Source organism: Podarcis filfolensis, assembly GCF_964270895.1.
Source record: "Podarcis filfolensis genome assembly, chromosome: 10".
NCBI lineage: Eukaryota > Metazoa > Chordata > Lepidosauria > Squamata > Lacertidae > Podarcis > Podarcis filfolensis.
Window position 1 is genome coordinate 34,820,206 of NC_139612.1, and position 22,363 is coordinate 34,842,568.

The 22,363-nt window shown below is 41.3% G+C and overlaps 1 protein-coding gene across 4 annotated transcripts in view; it reads left to right on the forward strand.

Annotated features, from left to right (window-relative positions):
* The first annotated feature begins 10,238 nt into the window (after positions 1–10,238).
* Positions 10,239–22,363, forward strand: part of SYT1 (synaptotagmin 1) — a 331,096-nt gene continuing 318,971 nt past the window's right edge. The window contains exon 1 of one of the 4 annotated variants that reach the window (XM_083573366.1): positions 10,239–10,647. The gene's annotated coding sequence lies outside the window, so the exon portion shown is untranslated. Of the gene's footprint in view, positions 10,648–10,933; positions 11,060–11,176; positions 11,445–22,363 lie in introns of those variants that run through there. The other 3 variants (XM_083573363.1, XM_083573365.1, XM_083573364.1) reach the window with 3 other exon arrangements.

Below are 22,363 nucleotides of genomic sequence, written 5' to 3' on the forward strand. Positions count from 1 at the left end.
CCGCAACACACAAAGATCAAGATCACTAAAGACAGATCTCTGTTCTTAATACTTGCATGTAGTGTGAACCTTTCATATAATGGCATGCTGCAATTCATCTTTTCTAATACAAGTACACTTTCAAAAGATACTGAGTCTACTAAAACCAAGAAAGGTCTTCCAGCATGTGCTGTCATTGAATTTTTCACAGTATTTTATATAAAAAAAAAATGCTTTTGCTCATCAATGAAACCCTTGCCCTCTTTTAATTAAAACTACATTACTCTTCCTAATAACAACATCTATTTAAGAGATCAGTTAGAAGCCCCTAACATTAATTTAATGGAGGCACTCCATTGGCATTCTATTAGATTTTCCCAGTTAAATTAGCATGATGGACTTTTAATGGCTGTTGTAATAGACATTATTAATGAGAATATTGTAAAATTAAAATCTGATTCAATGAGTTTCTTGACTGGCTGTTGCAATGTTATATGAAACCACTGAATTCCAACCTCTAATAATTAACTAGATAACATGTAATTCAGTAACACCAAGCAATGATAAAATTTGAGACTTGTACTATGTTCAAAGAAAAGAACAGGTTCACATGTGGTATGCATTTATACTTTTTAGTGTGTGTTTTTTAATTAATCTGACACTATAATACCAGTACTCATTGAAATAGTAATGATATATATATCACACACACACACACACACACACACACACACTATCAGGGATACCTGCTCATTCTGAGTAGTACAGAGATTTTCCACAGCTGATGTATTTGATAGCTTAGATTACTTGCTGAAGTCAGCCTTGAAGGAGTTTATCTTAAAAGAAATACTGGTGTTCCTTTGGGATGGAGGCTCTCTGACTTCACACACAGCCTATGATTGTGAAATAGGAAACACAGACTCTGGCATTAGACACTGAGAAGGTTTCAAAATGGGAGAGAAAAAGAAAGATTATCCAAGTCTCCCCTGGAGATGGGGATTTGCAGTATTGCATAAATTCAGGTTAAGAAGATCCTGGATGTGAATGTGCAGCATTGTGTAAATGTGCAACAATAGATACCTATTTTCTAATTTTAAGCACATGCAAGTGACTGTGAATACTTACAGCTAGGTGATTGTCAGGTGGTGTGTCTCCAAGATTTCAGATATTCACAATTCCACTCCCCTTGATACTAATGCCATTCAACATGTGCATTCCAATATTCATCAACATTTGAACATTTACTGCAATAGATGTAGTAAATCTTTTGCCTCCAATGAATTTCAACTGTGGCAGTGTGTGTGTGAGAGAGAGAGATAGATTCCATACTCTCAGTTACATATTTATTTAAAAGCATTCTAAACAACACAGCAGTTTACGTAGAAAAAAAATGCTGTCCATGCAGCTAGGACATGGTAATTCTGAATTCCAAAAACACATGTATCCATGAGAAGCTTAGTGCTGTGCTATATTTTCAGAGTTAGATGGCTTACAGCTCTTTGTGGTACAAAATATGTGCTGGAGACATTGGAGACAGTATTTTCATACGAATGCTGAATATAAGAAAAAACAATACTTGCAGGTAATTAGGCAACCTTATAGGATGTTTCATGCTGTCAAAATTGTATAATGTGTAAAAGAGATACAATACTATGATATAAATATTAAGAAAAATATTCCTGAAATGCTCCATTGTTTCCTCTCCTCGTAATGGAGAGTCTACTGTGTCAGCTCTACAGTGTTGTGTAGAAAATTATTTGTAAAAAGAACATGCCCGGAGGGTCTTTTTTTCAAGAAGAGAAAATGCTTTTAAAGTAATCCTAGATCTGAAGAGTTCCCAGAATGCAACAGGATTCAGACAGACATGAAAGCATACTCTGTATTACGTGATGATGATGTGAATGCCTGTTGTGTGAAGTAGGTTCAGTTATGTAGCCTGCTCCTTAGACAGCTGATCGACTGCTAGGTTAAGAAGGCAAGGTACATATCTTTAAAGCAGATCTCTGGGTTGATAGGCCAACTGAGCAGGTTCAAACAGGGTCAATGTGAAAGCACTTAGATAGGAATGGGATAACTTACCTTGCCCACATTTTCTGATCTCCGCCAGAAGATAAAAATCTGATTTGAAGAAGTTAAATCATACAAAAAAGACACACATAGTTAAGATTTGTGTAGTGGAAAATTTGAATAGAATAAGAGTCCCTAGCACTGAAAGATCTTGCAGTAAATGGGGGGGGGGACTAGTGATAATTTCTTTGGAGAAGGGTTAGTTCTCATACATATTCGTAGCAGGAGTGGGGAACCTCACCCCTGTGGTTCAAGTGTGGCCCTCCAGGCCTCTCTAGTCAGTCCTTGGATGTGTCTCTGGGCCATCCATTCACCCCAGGCCATGCTCCTCACTGCCCCGGCTCTGCAATCTTCTTGAGTGGTTCTGCTTGGCTGTAATGTATCCTTGAACTGCAATAATACCTCTTGCTTGCCTGGATGAAGAATAAAGAAATGTGCTTGAGAGAGAAACCTCTGGCCTTTACATGGCTGGATTGTACCCTATTGTACAGAGATTGCACCCACTGCCTATCCACATTTTGCCTCTGACCCTGCCCACCACTGCCCCATGGCCCCCAGAACTTGTACATGAGGGAATGGGGCCCTTGGACTGAAAAAAAAAGGTTCTTCACTCATTTTATAGCTACAATGTAACTCATTGAGTTATTCCTATTGACAGCACTTGTAAATGGTCCATGGGATTATCTATGAGCTTATTCAGTGAGAGGCCCATTGTGGGAAGCATATGGCTCTCCAGAATGTGAACTGCAGAGCCTATCATTTGTTTTCGATAGATGGGCCTGGCTGTCAGTGTGGACATTCTGATTTTCTTGAGTTTTTCTTCCTTGCTCAGTGGCCGCCCAATGGACCCATCGTGTTCTAAGATAACTTGTTTTCTTTGTCTTGCTAGCCAAGTTCCTGGAACCAATCTGCACGTTAAACTAAATTAGAAAAACTGCCCTAAATGATGCCCAGTTATTTTGGATCCAGAGACTTTAAGGCCTTGATAAGACACTGCCCTTCTGAATGTTCTCCTTTACAGAAAGGCAAACATAGAGTACTGTCCTTGTAATTGTGCTACTGACTGCCTCTCAAAACGAAGGTTTTCTGGTAATTGTAATAGCAATAGCTGACATTTATGCATTAATATTTATGCAGGGTTATATTAATTTGCCTTTTAAAACAGACTCGGAGTACCAACGTGGAGATTCTAAAAGACAAGCAGAAGACACATTTTTATCCTTCACAAATAGGAATTTGTGACTGTGTCCCATTCTTAATTATGAATATTCATTGCCTGTTCTTTATCACAAACACCCTTACTGAAGTGGACTATCTGATCAGTTACCTGTCAAGTAGATTTTATTCATTTTGTTGCTTGATGGATTGAAAATTCAGAGATTCCCAGAAGAATGTGTTTCTGTGGGGCCAGGTTCAACCACCCCATTCTGCTAGCAGAAACCAATGCAAGGACTCCCACTAGCTCCATGGGGCTATCCTCCCGCTTCCCCCGCTGCACTCCATGCCTCCCTTAGACCTACTTTGTAGGTTCAGGTCAGGAGACCTCTATCTCATTTCAGGAGCAGTTAGTGGTGATGGTCACTTTACTATTGGCCAGCATGAATCTGAGGTGGTGGTAGAATGCAATGCTATGTAGTCTGAATGGCATATTCACTAAAATCATAATATCCTCAAGGGTTCCTATTCAGCATATTACAAACCTCATTTTTTTATATAAGGCTTGAATAAGAGCTGTATCTTTCATTTCCTGTTCTTTATACTTGTACAGTATTATTAAATTTTAGGAGAGTTTATTACCTATGAACTTTCTCCTGTGGATAGCACAGTTTTTAAATAAAAAGAGCTAGACAGTCTGGGCTTTTTGCACCCGTTTGATAGCTTTTAAACTATGTCCTTAGAAAAATTAAAGCCTAGTTTGCTAAGCCAAGAATCGTAAAATAGGAGCCTGCAGCAATGTTTAAACATGCACTGGAAGGAGCGCAGATCAGATCAGCACTAGGAAGTAGACAAATAGCTATCCTTCCTGAGGTTATCACTTTAACATGGTATTTGTTTTGAGTATTCATCCCCCAGAGTTTTATTACATACTTATTTGGCAAAAAAGATCTCTTTGAAGATAGTCCTGAGGAAAACAAAATGGCTTGTAAGTTTTCATTAACACAGGGTAGAGGTGGGGGTGATGCTGCATTTTAATTCCATCAGTAAACATCAGTTTGTCTAAACTCCAGGAAAACACACACACACACATATTATCTCTTCTGCATTTTTTTCTTCCTGAGGTGAAAGCTGATTGCACTGCTGTTATGAAATAAGCAGGCCTCTCAGCTTTCAAACACACACAGAAATGAGAAAGAGGCCTGGAATTGGGGTAGGAAGCAGAACATCAGAATGTGTTCAATGCCAGAGGCAGATTTCCTCCTGAGGCAAATAGCAGCTTCGGGGTGAAGGGAAGTAATTTTCATTGAGACCACAACACAGAGTGAAAGAGTTAAACTCCTCCTTATACACTGCTGCCCTGAGCCTATTCAGCCTGTTCCTGGAGTTGGGGTGAGGTGGGGGAATGAGACTTAGAAACCTTTGCTCCTTCACCATCCACAGAGACAGTGTAATGTCAGACTGTTGTTGAAGAATTTTGGACTAGATGATCCTTGTGGGCCTTTTCAATTCTACAATTCTGTGATTCTATGTGATTCAAAAGAGGTGGTCCATGTTAATGGAGAGTCAACAATGACTGCCCAGCACCTCATTGCCTTCTTCATTTGCAGCCAATGAGAGCATGTGAACAGCTTTATATAAATGCCAGCTGGGGAACACACTGCTTAAGGCACTGGGTTGTATTTATGTGAACATTTAATGTCCCACTGCTCAAACCCACCAGGATTTGCAGAGCAACTCAGAGAAATAAATTAAAAATCAATAAAGCCAATAAAAGTATAAGAACAATGCAATATGGCAATGAAGAAGAGGGGCAAAATGCCAACATAAGATAAACTATAAAGGGGGGATTCCAGAGCTGAGGGACCAGAAGTGTGGACAAAACAGAAAAGCACACATCTCACCTTTGATGGCAGGGGAACCAAGATAATATCTGAATATATGAGCGAGTTTGTGTAAAAAAGGCAGTTCATAAGGTAATCTGGTCCCAAGCCATTTAGGGTATTAAACATTAAAATTAATAGCCAGTGTAGCTCTTTTAGGAAACTGACAAGATAGGCTCCCCAATGCTTCAGCCAGTTAGCAACATAGATGCTATTTGCACCAGTTGTAGTTTTTGCGTAGCCCACAAGGTCAGCCATTCACAGAGCACTTTTCAGTAGTCCTGTCTAGATGCTATTTGGACTTGGATAGCTGTGACCAGATCAGTTTTCCAGGCCTAACCACAGCTAACATATCAGCCTAAGCTGATGAACAAAGTCAGATGCGGAATGTTCAGGACCCTGGACAGAGCCAGACAACTTGTTCCACCAAAGGCTTAGTCTGAACTGGTGCTGCTGTAGCAAGCAGGCTCAAGGGAGTGTTAATTCCCTGGGGACAATGATGTCTGTGTTGTGATCTGGCTCAAGGACTACCCTTGGGCTTTGGGGGTCTTGCCATGAACACAGTGCAACGGGTTGCTGGTGTTGCCTTGTTTTCTATTGTGCTTCTGTGAGCGCATAGCATCACAAGTACATTATGTCAGTGCAAAGCTGGCATTAGTAATAAACACTGTAGCAAAATCAAAAGTATGATTTTTATAACATAAAAGCAGAAAAATGAAGAACAATGGACACAGCTGATGCAAATGGACAGAATGCGTTTTACAAGACTGCTGGCAGTTATCAAGGAAAGCTCCATGGGAATCAGGGTAAAGGCACTCTGAACCTTTCTAATCATCAATATGCATCCATTGTGAAAAATATACTTTCAATGCTTTCCTCTTAGAAATTAATCCATGTTCCACTTTTGCAACTAGGCTGAAATATTGAATACTTGCTTCGATATAAGCACTTCTGAAAACTATGCCACAGGTCTTCTAGAAAGTCCTGTTAAGAAACAGCACCAAGGATCCTGATTGCCATTATGATATCACTCAAGGCGTGGTATAATACATTGAGAAACACCACCAGGTTAAGAAAGTATATATATTTGTCTGTCTGCATTACTTCCTAAAAATAGGTACATGCAATTAATTAATTTAGGTATACTGTATTGGCTTTTTGAGTTCTGTGATTTGTCATCCACCACCTTCTTGTTGTGCATCACTTCTTTACAGAATCCTTCAGTGAATGAAATGTGGGAGCTGTCATTAATAAATATGAAATACTAGTACTGCAATATCAACACTGCAGCTGGTATCTGAAATTAGTAGCACAGGAATAAAATAATCATGGTAACAGTAGTGCTTTCTATCAAAAGCAAGAACATCTGGTAACACACAATGCAATTCTGTTCATGTCTGTTTGGAAGTCCCAAAGATTTCAGTTACAGATAGGTAGCCATGTTGGTCTGCCATAGTCAAAACAAAATTTTTTTTCCCTTCCAGTAGCACCTTAAAGACCAACTAAGTTAGTTCTTGGTATGAGCTTTCGTGTGCATGCACACTTCTTCAGATACACTGAAACAGAAGTTGCCAGATCCTTCTATATAGTGAGAAGGTGCTTCAGCAGCTTCTCCAACAGTGTCCCTCAGCTCTCTATATTGGACAAACAGGCCAAACCTTACGCCAAAGAATAAACGGACATAAATCGGACATCAAGAATCACAAGACAGAGAAACCAGTAGGAGAACACTTCAATTTCCCAGGACATTCTATACAAGATCTCAAAGTAGCTGTATTACTACAAAGGAATTTCAGAAATAGACTGGAAAGAGAAGCTGCTGAATTGCAACTCATTACCAAACTTAAAACCATGGAGAGACCTGGTCTGAACAAAGACATTGGATTCTTATCTCATTATACATGACAAAGCCATTTTTCACCTTCTCACCCCTTGCTTTTTCCTGTAAGACCTATTGCAGTCGTTAAGAGTCGTCAACAGGCTCATCTCAGCTATCTGCCAACCACCCATTCCCACCACCCTTCTGAGTAATACCCCTCCCCACCTTCTCACTATATAGAAGGATCTGGCAACTTCTGTTTCAGTGTATCTGAAGAAGTGTGCATGCACACGAAAGCTCATACCAAGAACTAACTTAGTTGGTCTTTAAGGTGCTACTGGAAGGAAAAATTTTTTTTGTTTTGACCAAAGATTTCAGATAGAGTTCAGTGGATTATACTCAGGTATGCTTGCATAGGGATACAACCATTGTCATTTTTTATTTAACACTTCCTTTGGTAACACATGGTGACATGATTTTACCTTGACTGCACTGGAAATATCACCCTGGAAATATTTAAATCTAGATGCACTTCTTTACCCTAGCTTTTGACACCTGAGATTTGAGTTTTCCAGACTCACCCTATTCTTGCAACTGTGATCAGTTTCAACCTTTTTAAAATCCTAAACTTTAAATTGTTGTAACCTGTATTGGGATCTGCTGATGAAGGGTGGGCCATAATTTTAATCATAATCATAACCATAAATTGCTACAGCACATATCCTCAGCAACCTTAACAATACTCTCAAAAGAAAGAAAAGGTTTGGGGAAAGGCAGCAGCACAATATTTTAAAGGGCGTGTGTGTGATAATATGGAGAAAGGGGTATGCTTTTAAAAAGTGTAGTGTGTGACTTTGTATGTTACAATGAAGCACCAGCAGAGAATGTGAAATTCCTCCTCTTCCAGTTTGATGTGGGAAGCAGTGATTTGTGCATCTCCATTGTGATGATGTATGCAAATGCTGTGTGTCTACGGAGTTTATGTATCTCATCACATGGAAGATCAACAGGCCACTGTTTTGCAAATTATACTGAAGTGTGAAAAGGAAAGTATTTAGTTCTTTATACATCCTTCATGTAGGGGATTTCTTTAGAACTTGTGAGACTATCCAGAATGCATATTCAAAGCTTTTAACATCATAGGTATCCCTTCTCTTCCTGAACTGTACTCATAATCTCATTATTAAGTTGGGTGCTGAAACATCTTCTTAGTATAACTTAATGTCTAGTGTGATATTCTTCCTGGATGATCGCTACATTAATCATACTTGAAGTAGACCCTTTGAAATCAATGGACTTAACTAACCTAAGTCCATTGGTTTCAGTAAACCCACTCTGAGTATGTCCAATGTTGGACAACACCCACTGTGATTTTGTGGTTCAATCAAATGCAGCCCTCTTATTTTGAAATATTTTTAAATTAAAGACTTCAGATAAATAGAGAAAATAGCAAGTTGAGTTGGAAACAAAGGATAGCATTGCTTTTCTAACTGATCCTAGAGAAGTGTAATTCAAAGTGAGTTTTCAGCACTTACTCAGTGGACAGCATCCTTCTTACATGCAGTGTGGTGCATAGACCACCATGGCATGGCTTGGAGAACTCAGGCAGAGATAAAGTATGTTCAAAATTAGCTATTTTTATAGTGTCTAGAAGGGGCAGATGGGTTTGGATGGGCAAAGAGATGAGCATCCACTCAGAGGCTCCTGACACACACAAGTTTGCAGCTAGGAAGGGTTGGAAAAATTAACCCAGAAAGTCCTTGGAGGCTGCTGTCGATCAGGGATAATAGCATGGACCATTCATTTGACTTATAGGACAGCTCCTTATTACTGTTGGTAGATGGAAAGTTTTCCACAAAGGCTATCAAACAGTTCAGATTTCTACTGCCACTATACACCTCAGTCCACATGTTGCAAATTCTCTCATTGAAATGGGATGGACATAGTACATAGGAGGTTGGTGGCCTCTATAATGTAACTCATGTGTCTGGCATGTAACATTTGACTAGTCACAACTTTTAGAAAGCAGAACACTAGAAATTCTAATTTTAGATTATAACTTTGTGGCAGAACTTAAGGAGGAGAGTGCATGCATTCACACGTGCAGCCCCAGATGATACCGCTCTGGATGCTGATAGATTAGGAGCAGCTACCCAAATGACAGTTTTGACTATGATGCCCCATGGCAAAAACGTAGCATAACATTTTAAATGTTTTAGTTTATGTAGTCATTTTTACTAGTTACAGTTGCCTATTTCCTCAGAGCTTTAGGGTAGCTCCGGTTCATAGCTTAATTGGACACTTGTAACCCACTAAAAAGAAAACAAAAATGTGCTTAACCGAACGTGTTGTTACAGAGCAATTATCTGATCAATTCATAATGAACACAAGCTGTAAAGACCTCTGAAAACGACGCTTTCTACTTTACTTCAACCCTGAATGCTATAAAGTCCATACAATTCAGATCGAGATTAGCTTTACTATGGCTAGAGAAAGAATGTGGGAGAAAGATAGTGCGAGAGAGCGCGAGAGCGCGAGACAGCGAGAGAGGGTGTTTTCCCCCTTAGCTCAGGCAAATCCCTGTAGCATTGCAAAGGAAAAAGATGGCTTTTAATAAATAAATAAATAAATGAATGCATGATCAGCTTCGGTAGCCTCAGCGTACAGGAAAAGAGGTAGCCCCTTACTTGTTTGGGGGGTGAGGAGGTTTTGCTTTCAATTTGCCCCTCCCCTCCGCAGCTCCTGCATCTCCCTGTCGATGCCTCTCTTTTGTTGGTCTGAAAATGCCATGCTGTAAATTGCCTGAGATTTAGGGGGGGCGGGGAGTGGGAGATAGAGAAGAGGGCGGAGGGAGAGGGAGAGGGAGAGGGAGAGGGAGAGAGAGAGAGAGAGAGAGAGAGAGAGAGAGAGAAAGAATCAGGTCACCCGGGCGACTGCCTTTCCATTGCAGAGCTTGAGCTTAAGGTGGAGAGAGAGAGAGGTTCTGGGACACAAACACCCAGTCTCTCTCTCTCACACACACCCTTTGACAATTCCAAAGACCAGTTTGATGTCCTTGGTTGTCATTCGCAGGGAACTCCCTCCCCAGCCCCCCCCCCCCAGCATCTCCCCGCTGGAAGAGAGCGCTGGGCTGCTGGGCGGAGGCGGGGGGAGGCGAGAGCAGAGCGATGGAAAGGCGAACGTAGCCATGGGATGGGCGCAGCTGCCGCCTAAGCAAAGCCCCACCTAGGAATCCGGCCGGCGGATTGGCCGCGCGGCGAGCAAGCCCCGCCTCCCGGCCAATGGGGCCGCGGCGGCTGGGCGATGATGCTCTTGCCTCGCTGTGGAGGGATTCCTGGAGAAGCTGCAGAGCCCGTGATGCTCCGGCCTCGGCTCGGCCCGGCCCCCCTCCCCGCCCGGCGCCTCTCCTCCCCCTCCTCCTAGCCAGCCTGCCTGCCTGCTTGCCTGCCTGCCAGCAGCGGCTGAAACTTAACCCCCAACGCAAAGCCCAGCTCTCTGCGAGCCGGGGAGGGGAGGGAGGGGGGACACTACGCGGACCTGCTCCTGGCGCCGGTGTGCGTGCGTGCGCGCGCGGGGTGTGTGGGAGGTGACTGGCGTCCCCGCACACTTTTGAGTGCCATTATTATTTTGGCGGGGCTTTGTTATTGAAGTCTGCCATCCCGGGAGAGGCGCAGCGCGCGAGGGAGAGAGAGAGAGAGAGAAAGGCTCTGAAGGACAGAGCGCGCCCGCTTCGCCGGTTGCCAGGTAAGGCAGCGAGCGTGGAGAGGCACTGCTTGCTGCTGCTTGGAGGGGCTTCTTGGCGGCTCCCTCCCGCCTCCTGGCTCGGCCGGGGTCTCTCGGAGTGTGCGTTTGTGTGTGTGTGTGTGTGCGTCGTGTCTCGTGTCTGTGGAGAGACAAGGAAGCTCGGAGCCAGGCTGAGGAGGAGCACCCGGGTGGCCTCTCTCTGGAAAGGGCGACTGGGGGGGGGGCAGCACATGTTTCTCCCTCAGACCCTGGGGAAGCAGTTTGGCCCGTGGCTGCTGACTTGGGGGAAGCAACGGTGGTGAGAACGGTGGGGTGAAGCTGGGCTGGGTGGACGTCTGACAATCTCCACCCACTCGGCTCCGAAAAGCCCTCCACCCACCTACTGTTTCTCTTCTGGAGGAAAAGTCAGCTGGTGGGTGACATGGGGTGAAATGGAAAGAGGGGGAGGGGTGGAGACGTGGGGCGGACGGGGGGGGGCAATGAATCCTGCCTGCAACCCAGTGACGGAAACAGGCTCAAAGCAGTGTCCAAAGCAATGAAACTGCTTATAAGGCAGGAAGCAGATCTTCAAAGCTCCTGCTGACGGGTTGAAGGGGATTCAGCTTCCGAAAGGATCTGTTTGCTACTTGTTTTCCTTTTCCCCGAGGGAACAACAACAACAAAGGGGGTGTTTGGGGGGAAAAAGTTAATTGCAGTTCATTTTTAAAGTGTCGACCCCTCTGATTTCACATCTCTTCTCCTAACCATTGATTATTTGATAAAGAAAGAGTTTCTGCATCAACAATTTCCAACATCAGGTACTAAACCAACGAACCCTCAACCCCCAATATCTTTGATTAGTAGCTTAAGATTTCAGTTGCATCCTTTCAGATGCACAGCATTGTAAGCTTTGATACAGAAATAGGTGTTATTCTCCGGCAGTATTCCCTAAAGGACGGGCAAGGTTTTGGTTGTGATGGTTGTGGTAATGGCACATGACTAAAGTGATGCCTTTGAAAATACTGATTGTCATGGATCTCTGATCTACCCTTCCTTGTAAGATTTTAAAATTTGTATTTACATTAAGCATGCCCCTTTATTTCTCCTTCATAATTTTCTTAGTCTTTTTTCTTCGTCTTGGGGCAATTTATAATGGCCTATTGATAATATATCCATGCCATATGGTGTTAGTGGTGTGGTTAAAAACAAAATGCATGTATGCTCACTTGCATGTTAACAAAAAGTTAAACAAGTAAAAAAAAGTTATGAAATTGGTTATTTTCTCCCTTAATAATACAGTGTCTCTTGATGTTTTCTTATAAAGACATCAAGCCGCTTACTGGAGTATAGTACGTAAATTAAGCAAACTCATTGGAATGAGGCTTCATAGCATTCTGTAATCTTCAACATTCTGTAATTCAATCATTGCTGATACAAGCTGCCTTTTACCATTATTCATCAGACCCAGCTGAGTGATTTCTGTCAGATGGGAAGTGGTAGGAAGAAGTCTCTAGGTAAATGTAACTGGAAAGCTTTCCAAGTATAGTTCTAAATGAGCAGAGAACAAAAATACATGGCCACAATCTGTAGACGGTATTAGCATTCTAATAAATCTTTCCTTCCAATTGTCATGGGAAGATGTCAAGTTTTGTTTTCTTAATGTTGATTTGTGACTGGAGGAGAGAAACGGACCTCTGTGCTTCTGACCTTGTGGATTTTAGTAGAAAATGCCATATTTCAGCAGCTGTTTCCATGTTTTTCAAACACTCTGGGTTCTCTTCAGAGGTCAGCCAGTATATAGTCGTTTTAGATACTTAGGTGTTTTAACCCCACAGCATGAGCCTTATTTGTGCAACCACATTTCGAGCCGATGAAAAGCTGTCCTAGTTTTGCCCAGATTCTCTGTGTCTTCTTGACTATTGTTAATGGCAAGAGTTATTTTTAATTCTAAATCGGATCTAACAAACAGATTATAAGGACATACGTTCGGTTGAGTCAACAGAAAGCCTCACAGGGTTAATCTTAAATCCTATGTTTAAAACCACAGCAGCTGAAACTTGATGTTTTAAAGAGATATCATCTAGCTGTGCTGGCAGTGAATTATATCTGCTAAATATTTGTATGTTTGACATCCATTCATTATGCTGGAATGGAGACAGAAAGCAAAACCTTCAGGAGACTTCAGATTGCTAAGAAATACAGTGTCTCAAATGAATAAGTACACCTGATCTATTCCAGAGGGATAGCTATGCTCATCTATTGTGGCAAAAACAATGAAAAGTCTTGTGGCACCGTTAAGGCTAGAATATTTAAGGTGCTGCAAGACTTTTTCTTATTTACACCTGACCTAGTTTTATGTCTAGGGAGACATTTAGGAGTTGTTGCTGTTTTAGTCTGGGGGAAAGAAGTGTCTGCCTAGGGTGAGGTCTAGATTAAGGTAGCATATTACTTTGTTCTGGTACCTTGGAATGTATGAAACATACATGACTTGAGGATTGAGAAGTAGAGTGGGGAGTCACCCACAGTACTCATCTGCTCTGGTGTATTTCCATTGAATTGTCAACGAGTCTACTCCATTATAAGAGGTCTTCGAACCTAATTTGTTTCTAGTAAAAACCATAACAGGAGGCAGATACTGTGAACAGAGCAAATTTTGAAATAGAGCCACAGGACATAGGATAATGGCATGCTGTTGGAAATTATGAGTGTTGCAGTTGCAAAAGCATGAAATGCTTCTCTGTAGCTATTTCATTCCAACCTAATCTTCCTACACATTAAAAGAGCGCTTAAGTGAGCTTTGTTAATGAATGATGACAACCTGCTAGCTCTGTTTTAAGAGATTTTATGCCAGAATTAGGAGTTCGATCCCACAGTTCAAAGCCTGACTCTTCTCTCCCCCTTCCCACTAAACGAATACAAAATATGTCATGCTTAACTCATCTGACAGTTGTTCATATCAAATATATAACAAGAATTATGGGATAAAGCTGTATTGTGTGTTGATGGTTCGTAAGACGGCTGAAATTCCACATATAAGTATCTTGCATGGAGTTTGTAGCAAAGGTTGTTGGAGAGATACAGAGGTAGAAGGGGACTACTTGATGGAGAGCTGAGAAAAGTATATACCTATTTGTCCAGTTACTAGAATAATACTATTAACCAAATCAAGGTTAATGGTAGTTGATGGATTTATGCAGTTAGTTTATTACAAATATTGTGCAGAATTTAAAGACATGTTTTACAAGTTACCCTTCTCGAAGCCCCAATATGATTGATGTGGCTTTAGATGGAAATTGAAACATTTGTTCATGTTGTAGCCTTTTTTTATTTATACAATGATAAATGAGGATTAAAAAACAGCAAACTCAGTTTTATTATTTGAGACATACAGTATTCTGAGACTGAAGTGTTAAAATACTCAACAAGCAAGTGTACAAATACTCCCATAAGGTATTATGAAAGTTGAGTTCTATGTGTTGCTAAATATTGATGATGACTATATATTTTTTTCCAGCCAAGGCACTATGTCTAGTATTCTAATGGTGACTCCCCCCCCACCCTGATAATACTATATATATTTCTCAGAGTTGTAGACTCTGTGACCTTAGTATACAATTCTAGAAGTAAAAAATGTATGAATAAAGCTGCAATTCTCTACCTACTTACCGAGATGTAAGCCCCATTAACTTAATAGAACTTACTTCTGAGTAGGCATGTAGAGGAATGGCAGTAATTTGCATTTTGTTGGTCCTCTAAAAGATTTGTTTGTTTGAGTATTATTCTGTATCCAGAACAGCTTAATTTCTTAGAAATTCGTACACGAAAAGCTTTTGAAATAATGCGTGGATGTGTATGTACCTATGGTATTTATAAAGAATACTTCACCTTAAATTGTTTAAGTGACTAAATACAGTATTATGTAAGCAAATATTTTGGGGATTTTTATGTACAAACGTAATCTGAACAGCTGAAGATAAGTCTTATTTTCATGCTATGCGTCAGTCAGTTGGAGGGGATTTTTAAAAAACCAAATAATATTGTTTCTTGTATAGAAGCATAACACTTGCAAAAAATATGGAGTCTGCATGATTTTTTTTAAGGGCACCTTCAACGATTATTTTGATGCAAAGCTACCAGATAGACACAGTACTAATATGCAGTCCATCTAAATTTTAGATTCTAAATCTTCCCATTGCCTAGGATTTAGGTGGATTTGAAGAGAGGTCATTGTGTGAAAAAGTTATCACTCAAACAAAATGTAATCTTTTGCAGAGTTCATAACAGAAGTGGGAGATTTACAAATGCACAGGTCTTGTGTGCATTTCAGTTTGAAACAGCTATGCGTGTTTGGGTTTTTCTTTGTAACATACCGTATAATGATAAAAAGCATTTCAGCTTTCCATCCCAGTTTTCATTAGCGGTAGTCCCATTGACCATGGTGAGCTTACTCTAGAAAAAACTGTTTTGAGGATTGCGACCCAAACCCCTCAGACAATATCAGTTTTAAGTAGATTGGTTTAAAATTGCTCTGGGATTTTTAGCATTTCTTATCTGTCATTTTTTGTTTGGTTTTAACCTGTTCCTTTAAGTGACATCCATGGGGAATTACTTATTTTCTCTTCTAGAGGGAGCTCTGCCTCTCACTTCTTGAATGTGTAGATACTCGAGAAACCTGTAGTCCACTTCTCCTTCCGCCAGAGTTGCCACAGAGAGAAAAATGCTTAAGTAATAAAGCAGCACACAGTACAATTATTTAACAAGCTAATTATTAAATAGCTGATACTATCTGATACTTTAGAATCCCCAATGCTTCGCAAACACACATGTACTGACGTCTTTTTGGCAATGTCAGTCTAGGGAACATATTTAATATACAAGGCAAATGTAGTATTTTGATTGCTATTATAAAATCTTTATAAAGTTCAGTTAAAAGCTTTTGCATATCTGTAGTACAGAATGAGAGTATATACAGTGTTATTTGCAAATGTATACAGACCGTATGCCTTTTGGAAACATCTTGGTTTTTTATATTATATCACTCACTTTTATGTTTTGCCTTTTCTGGTACGGACACCGCAGTAGGTATTAGTCACATGACATGCAGTCAGCAATATAACGGATAAAAACATAATAATAAAGCCCCATTTTTTTAACAGCTGCATCCTTTCTATTAAATGCCAACCCAGCTAACCATGCAGTGCAACCCATCTGCTCTGAAGTAAGTCTCATTGAGTCCAATGGGACTTGCTTCCAGGTAGGTGGGTCTAGGATTGCAGCCAACAAAAGTTCTTACTGTGCTTCCTGCTCTGTACTCTGGATTTGGAAACATCCAAAGGATTATGGGGGCAGCACCCAGAGTGCCTATTCACATATTTTAGATCTCCTCGCTAGGCACAATGAATACATTGATGAGTGGGTATTCTCAAGTGGTCCTAAAGAATTTAGTGGGACATGGGATAAGATGTACACAGTTTGTGTGTGTGCTTGTGAAATATATGTAATTGTTTTTTTTCATCTGCTGTAACACTCCAGTAAAAAATCCTGATGTCATGAGGCCATACATTTGGACAAGCAGCAGTAAAGTATACACACATTAGACAGTGAGAAGTATAGTTAAATGGGGATACAGAATTGACTTGTGTGACTGAGTGACTCAGGCAAATCTGGTTGGATAATAACTTTGGTGCAGGCTTGATGATATCTATCCAACAACTTTCTTGTGTAATGAGAATAAATTACCACCTGAAAACCTCAAAACAGAGAAAGACAGTGGGGTTGAAATTTAATTCCTTCAGTGAAAAATTTTTCTTAACTGCTTTCCATGGAATAATAATCCTACCTGCTTTTTGAAAATGAGGTTGGATACTTCCTTTGTTATCCCACCTAATAAAAAAGCAGATAGGATAGGTCTCTGCAGCCACAGTAGGTGCTGTGATTCTCCAGCAGTTTGACTTCATGCCCAGAGGTGCACTCCATTATTTCTCGAGACAAAAGGATGCCAACAACTTCCTTTGTTGCCTGTCTTTTCCTTATAGATGATAGCAACTTCATCTACGTTGATGACAATTGTGTTTGCCCCTTATACAAAGATTAGTTATGTTTTTTCTCTATAGGAGAGCAAGACTGGTGAACGCTTCCAAAGGACGAGACTATTTTTTGTTGCTGCTGCTGCTACTGAGGACCTCTTGAAATATAAATGTCCCCTAGTCCCCCACTGCTGTCATGGAGGTATAAGATCTAGGAAGTTCTGTATTTTGTTTTATACTGTAGCTATATAATTGCTGGTGTTTGCTGCCAGCTGATACAGTTGAGCAAGGTCTCTGGACCCATAGGATAGTCATGAAGCTGTAATGTCTATCAACTTTGCCCTTTGATGTGGAGGCTATTAGCCGTGATGGCTGTGTTCTACCTACACTATTAGAGGCAGTGTTCTTCTCAATACTAGTTGCTGGGAATCGCAGGTGGGCAGAGTGCTGTTGCACTCCTGTCCTTCTTGCTGGCTTCCTGCAAGCCTCTTGTTGGCCTCTGTTAGAACAGAATGTTGCTTTAGAAGGGCCACTGACCTAATCCAGCAGACTCTTCTTATGTTAATATGTTTGCTACTTCACCTCTTCTGCAAGTAACTATAACAAACCCACAAACCTAGCACAAACATTGCCTGGCCAGATAGAAAGTTAGAACTCCTCATTGTGATGTAGGGGTTCTTGGTTTTATGCAGATTGCAGGTTTTGAGGTGTACCTCTTAGTCTTAGGGGGTTGAATCTAATGGTAGCTTTGCAGTAGCAAGGAGGTGCTTATGCTAATGTGACAAACAGCATCTAGCTTTTGCTGATTCCCCTCTGCTGACTGCAGTTGTTTGCACCCTAACCCACACCCTTCCAGAGGATCTCCCAACGAAAGCATTTTAAGGGGTTCCAGCAGGCTGCAGTGAGTAGGGGGTTTTTTAAAGCAAAACTCAGGTGCCTTGAGTTGCACAAGCAGACATGCTTTTTGTTGGTGCAAAACCCTGGTGGATACAAACCAGGAACTTTAGCCATGCTCAAAATATATATTCCAAGTTTCTGAAATTGTTGACTGATGTTAATGTTTAATGGGTTAAGTGCTCTAGAGAGCACTCCTTCTTATGCTGAATGGGAATGTGTGCATTTGTGTGAGCAGGTGAGTGGGGTCAAGTGGCACTCCAAGGAGCAGGGAGCGCGTGATCATCCCCTGCACCTTTTAAAAAAAAATTCAAAGCTGGTAAATAATAGTACTAGGCTGAAAATACAATTATTTCATTTGAACTTGTAAAGTGTTTAGTGGAAAGAACAAAGTCATAAGAGGGGAAAACAGAGGTCAAAGACCTCAATGGAGGTCAAATAAATCTTCATGGTAAACTGCTTAAGGCTTTCAGCAGCCTTGTATTGCATCTTGGTTCATTTTTAAAAATGGTTTACAAAGTGAAATTAGAATGCTGTTTTCTGTACTGATGTGTATATACAAGTCTCTCCTTTTTGCTAGTTTCCTGATTAAGTGCTGAAAGAAAAGTGTTCCAAGAAAGCCACATAGATGAGGGGAAAAAGCTTTAAGGGACCTAATCCATCTGGCTTGATTGTGATTTTCCAGACTTCTAATTTGTTTTTACTAAATGTACTGAAAATAATACTCCCAAGTTGGCCTTGCTTGTTTAAAATAGCTGCGGTAATAAATGTATACTATTTGCATATATATTAATCATTGCTTATAAATATTGACAAACATATTATTCAGCTTAGAAGAAAATGCACTGGCTTCTTTGTAAAAATGTTTAGTGACTATTGGAGTTAAGTGCCGAGCATGTTAGCTTAACGCAAAAGTGCTATTAAAAGCTGTAACCTTAAAAAAGGATGTTGCTCACCCAGATCACACCAGCTGGCTTGTAGAGGAACAAACTGTTCATTAAGAGGGATCTGTCCAATTCCTGAAGTCGTGGCTGCGGTGCTTGGAAGGGTTCAACCTTGCCACCAAAATGTCTTTCTCCTTTTTCGTCCAGTTGTTTGGTCTTTCTCCTGCTAAATTTCTGAATAAAATATATTAACAACCCCATACAAAACTGAACACTAATTCTTGGCATAATGTTGCTCTGCAGTGAAGGACCTGTTGTAATTCTCATTTTTAATGTGAACAGCCGATTCTGCGGGATTGATAATAAATCCAGTTTAATTTGCATTAGGCTGAATCTTTGTTCTAAGTAGGGCTTTTTGTTGTTTGCTAGCAAAGCAGCTATTCTAATTTTTGGAGGCATCAGATTATTATTTTTCAGATTTCACTAACAAATGGACAGATTTACACTGATGCATCTCTATATCTCATCATTTCCTCTTTTTTTTTAGGGTGTTCCTCCCAACATACTTGGGTTGGCTGTTACAGATGTCTCATATGTGTCCTTCTCTGAAGTTCAATTTAGCCTGTTAAAAGCATTCCAATATAAAGACAGGAAATCCATTACTATTACACATTTTCAAGAGTGACGAGAAACAAGAAGTTAGGTATATTTGCCTGTTGTATGCTGCCTACATGTTTAACAACCTGCACCAACCTGCCGCCTTCCAGATGTTTTGAGTTGGACCTGATGGAATTTGTAGTCTGTAACATCTGGAGGGCACCAGGTTGATTAAGGCCGATGTACAAAATAATTGCTTCAGCTTGGGGTCTGTTTTTAACATTCTTGCTAAGAGTATTAAAGTGGCTTTTCCTCCTTTTGAAGATTTGCTGCCTTAAAATGTTTTTAATGTCTAGGTTTGAAGTTAGGAGGCTAATACAGCTGTTAAAATGCTTCAGGCACGTGCTTATTTGGGAGAACAAAAGTGTGAGAATTTGCTCATTCTCACATGGTTCCTGGCAGAAGGATACTGTCACATGAAACTTCCAGAAAAAATGAATTCACATTTTTCTCATTCTAATGGGAACATACTCAGTGATAGAGATGTGCCTAATGCAGAACAGATATTTTGGCTGTGTCGTCGCTATTTAATATTAGAGATTTATTTCAAATCTCTGTTTTTTCTATTTTACAACATGCCTAAAATCCAACAAAATGGACAGTGAGGATATTCAGAAAGGGATTGTGTTGTTTGAGGGAGTTGAAATGCCATCTTCCTGGTAGCAGGATTGCTGCCACTCACCAGGACAGAAAGGGAGAAGAGCAAGGTTGTGGAGAGGCTGGCACAGACCACACCAACCTCACTGATGGCATCAACCTTGCTGCCAGGAAGCTAGCATTGCAGCTCCGCCCCACTGGACAAGTTGTTTCCGGGGGGGGGGGGGTATTCAACTATCTTGCTGGGTGGGCTTCCTGTCTCAGCTGCTGCTCTTAGTGGAAGTCAAAAGAGGCACTATTGAATGGTGCATACAGTGGTACCTCGGGTTACAGATGCTTCAGGTTACAGATGCTTCAGGTTGAGAACAGAAATCGTGCAGTGGCAGCACGGCGGCGGTGGGAGGCCCCATTAGCTAAAGTGGTACCTCAGGTTAAAAACAGTTTCAGGTTAAGAACGGACCTCCAGAACGAATTAAGTTCTTAACCCGAGGTACCACTGTATAGTAATCTTGCTTTCAGATGTCCCAAATGGAACTCTGTGCTTAATGTCTTAGCATTACTGGTCTCAGAGGAAACTATTCTAGCCTGAATGTGACTGCCCAGAGAGGGAGGGGGCATAGCTCAGTGGTTAAGAACGTGCAGTTTCAGTCCCTGACATCTCCAGTTAAAATGATCAGTTAGTGGGTGATACAAAAGACCTCTCTGCCTAGTACCCCAAAGAGCCACTGCCAGTCAGAGTAGGCAGGACTGGGCAAGATGGATGGACAGCTTGGTGTGGTATAAAGCAGCTTCCTATTTTCCCTGTATTCCTCAACCAGGCTGTTGCTGATGTTTGTCACAATTGGTATGCAGAATGGGTCCTTCCCCAGCACTGCAGGGTTCTATCACATTCTCCCCCGCCCCAGCTGAAATTAGGCTTGGGGTGCAATTTTGGTGAGAGGACTATTTCCTTTTCAGCTGTGCTCCCACTTCACAATTATGCTACCAACAACCTTTTATGGGTCACAATGGAAACAAGTCATGGCATGTTCATGGTGGCCATGACAGTTTCTCCAGTTTGCCAAATGGGCCCATGGGTATGAAAAGGTTAGTGACCCCAGTGTACTAATTAATATGTTACCTACATTGACTCCTGTGTACAAGTGGCATCTCAAGGGAGTGGTCCACTTGTATATCTCAGTGATTGCACTCACAGAAGATTGCTTCAGTTTTCAGTGTACCTGGTTATGGAAGTGTCCTCTTTGATCTTGATGTGCCATTTCCCTGAGATCCTATGGAATGAAGGGAGGTCTAAAAGTAGACCAAAAATACTGCTCCAATGATTAAACCACCTGTGTGTAAACAGATTATTTGCTTGTATCTGCTGCAGTGGCGTAGCGTGGGTTGTCAGCACCCGGGGCAAGGCAAGTAATTTGCGCCCCCTAACCCGTGGATTTGCGCCCCCTAACCCTAACCCCCAGATGTTGCGCCCGGTGCGGCTGGCCCCCCCTGCACCCCCCACGCTACGCCACTGATCTGCTGGCTTAGGTGTAAGTGTCTCTCTGCAAGTTCTGCCACAATAGGAATGTGGTGTTAGATATCTAAGTCTGAAACCAGAGCTGGAGAACCAGTGGCTGTCTAAATGTTTTTGGACCACAATTCCCATCATCCGTGATCATTGGCCATGCTGCCTGTGGATGATGTGAGTTGGCGTTTGACACTGTTTGGTTCTCTAGCTCTGCCTAACTCTCTCTCTCTCTTTGTACTTTTAAAACACAGCTCTGAAAGTGATCCCTGGAGTCAATGCATTTAAATATATTTGACCTGTAAAGATTGCTCTAAATCTTAGCATACCTTTAACTGAATTACAATAAATAGTGAAGAAAGGTTCACAAATCAAGTTTTACATTGTCAATCATCTAGACAGGGCAGGCTTAAATGTCTTGACCAGGTATTATTTTTCTTTATGTTCCTTCTCTTGTCATGGTTTTAAGGACTTGGCAAGTGATTGAGAAGGTTAGCCTAAAAAAAACATATTTCAAAATGCTTGGCATATATTATAATACTCATAAGAGGACCAGTTTCAGCACCAAAGCACCTGGGGGTTGAAAACATGGTGCTTCAACTGTCCCAGAGCTTCCCATTAAAATGGGCAATCCATTCAAGAATTTGGTCCTTTCTGGAGGCCTGTTCATTAAGACAGTTTACAGTTATCGTTAGGCTTTCTTGGCTTCAAAATTGTGCTAGTAATGTGCACGACTGGTTCTTAGGGGTGAGCAGCATGTGGTCTACAGCTTGTGAATGGCACCCCACCAGCTAGACAAAACACAAAGATGGCTTGCCTTTTCTGTTGCTCTCCTTCCTTGCCCTGCCAACACATAGTCCCTGCTAAGACTGTTAAGGCCATTGTGTGGTGGCAGCATTGGCAAAAGCAGAAGGGAAGATGCAAAAGATAAAATGAGTCAGCAAGCAGGGAGGAAAGTAAAGATGCAGGGCAGGGTGGGGAAACTCAATTTCTGAAGATGCCACAAAACAATCAAGCACTTTTGAAATGTTTTGCAGATGAGTGGGAGAAGTGTGACCTGGACAGGCATGAGAACCATCAGGCCTGGTGGCCAAACACAATTCTCCAGACCTCTCTATTTGGCCATTGGAATACTCCCCAGGCCATGCCCCCTCTGCCTAGTCCACACCTCTCAT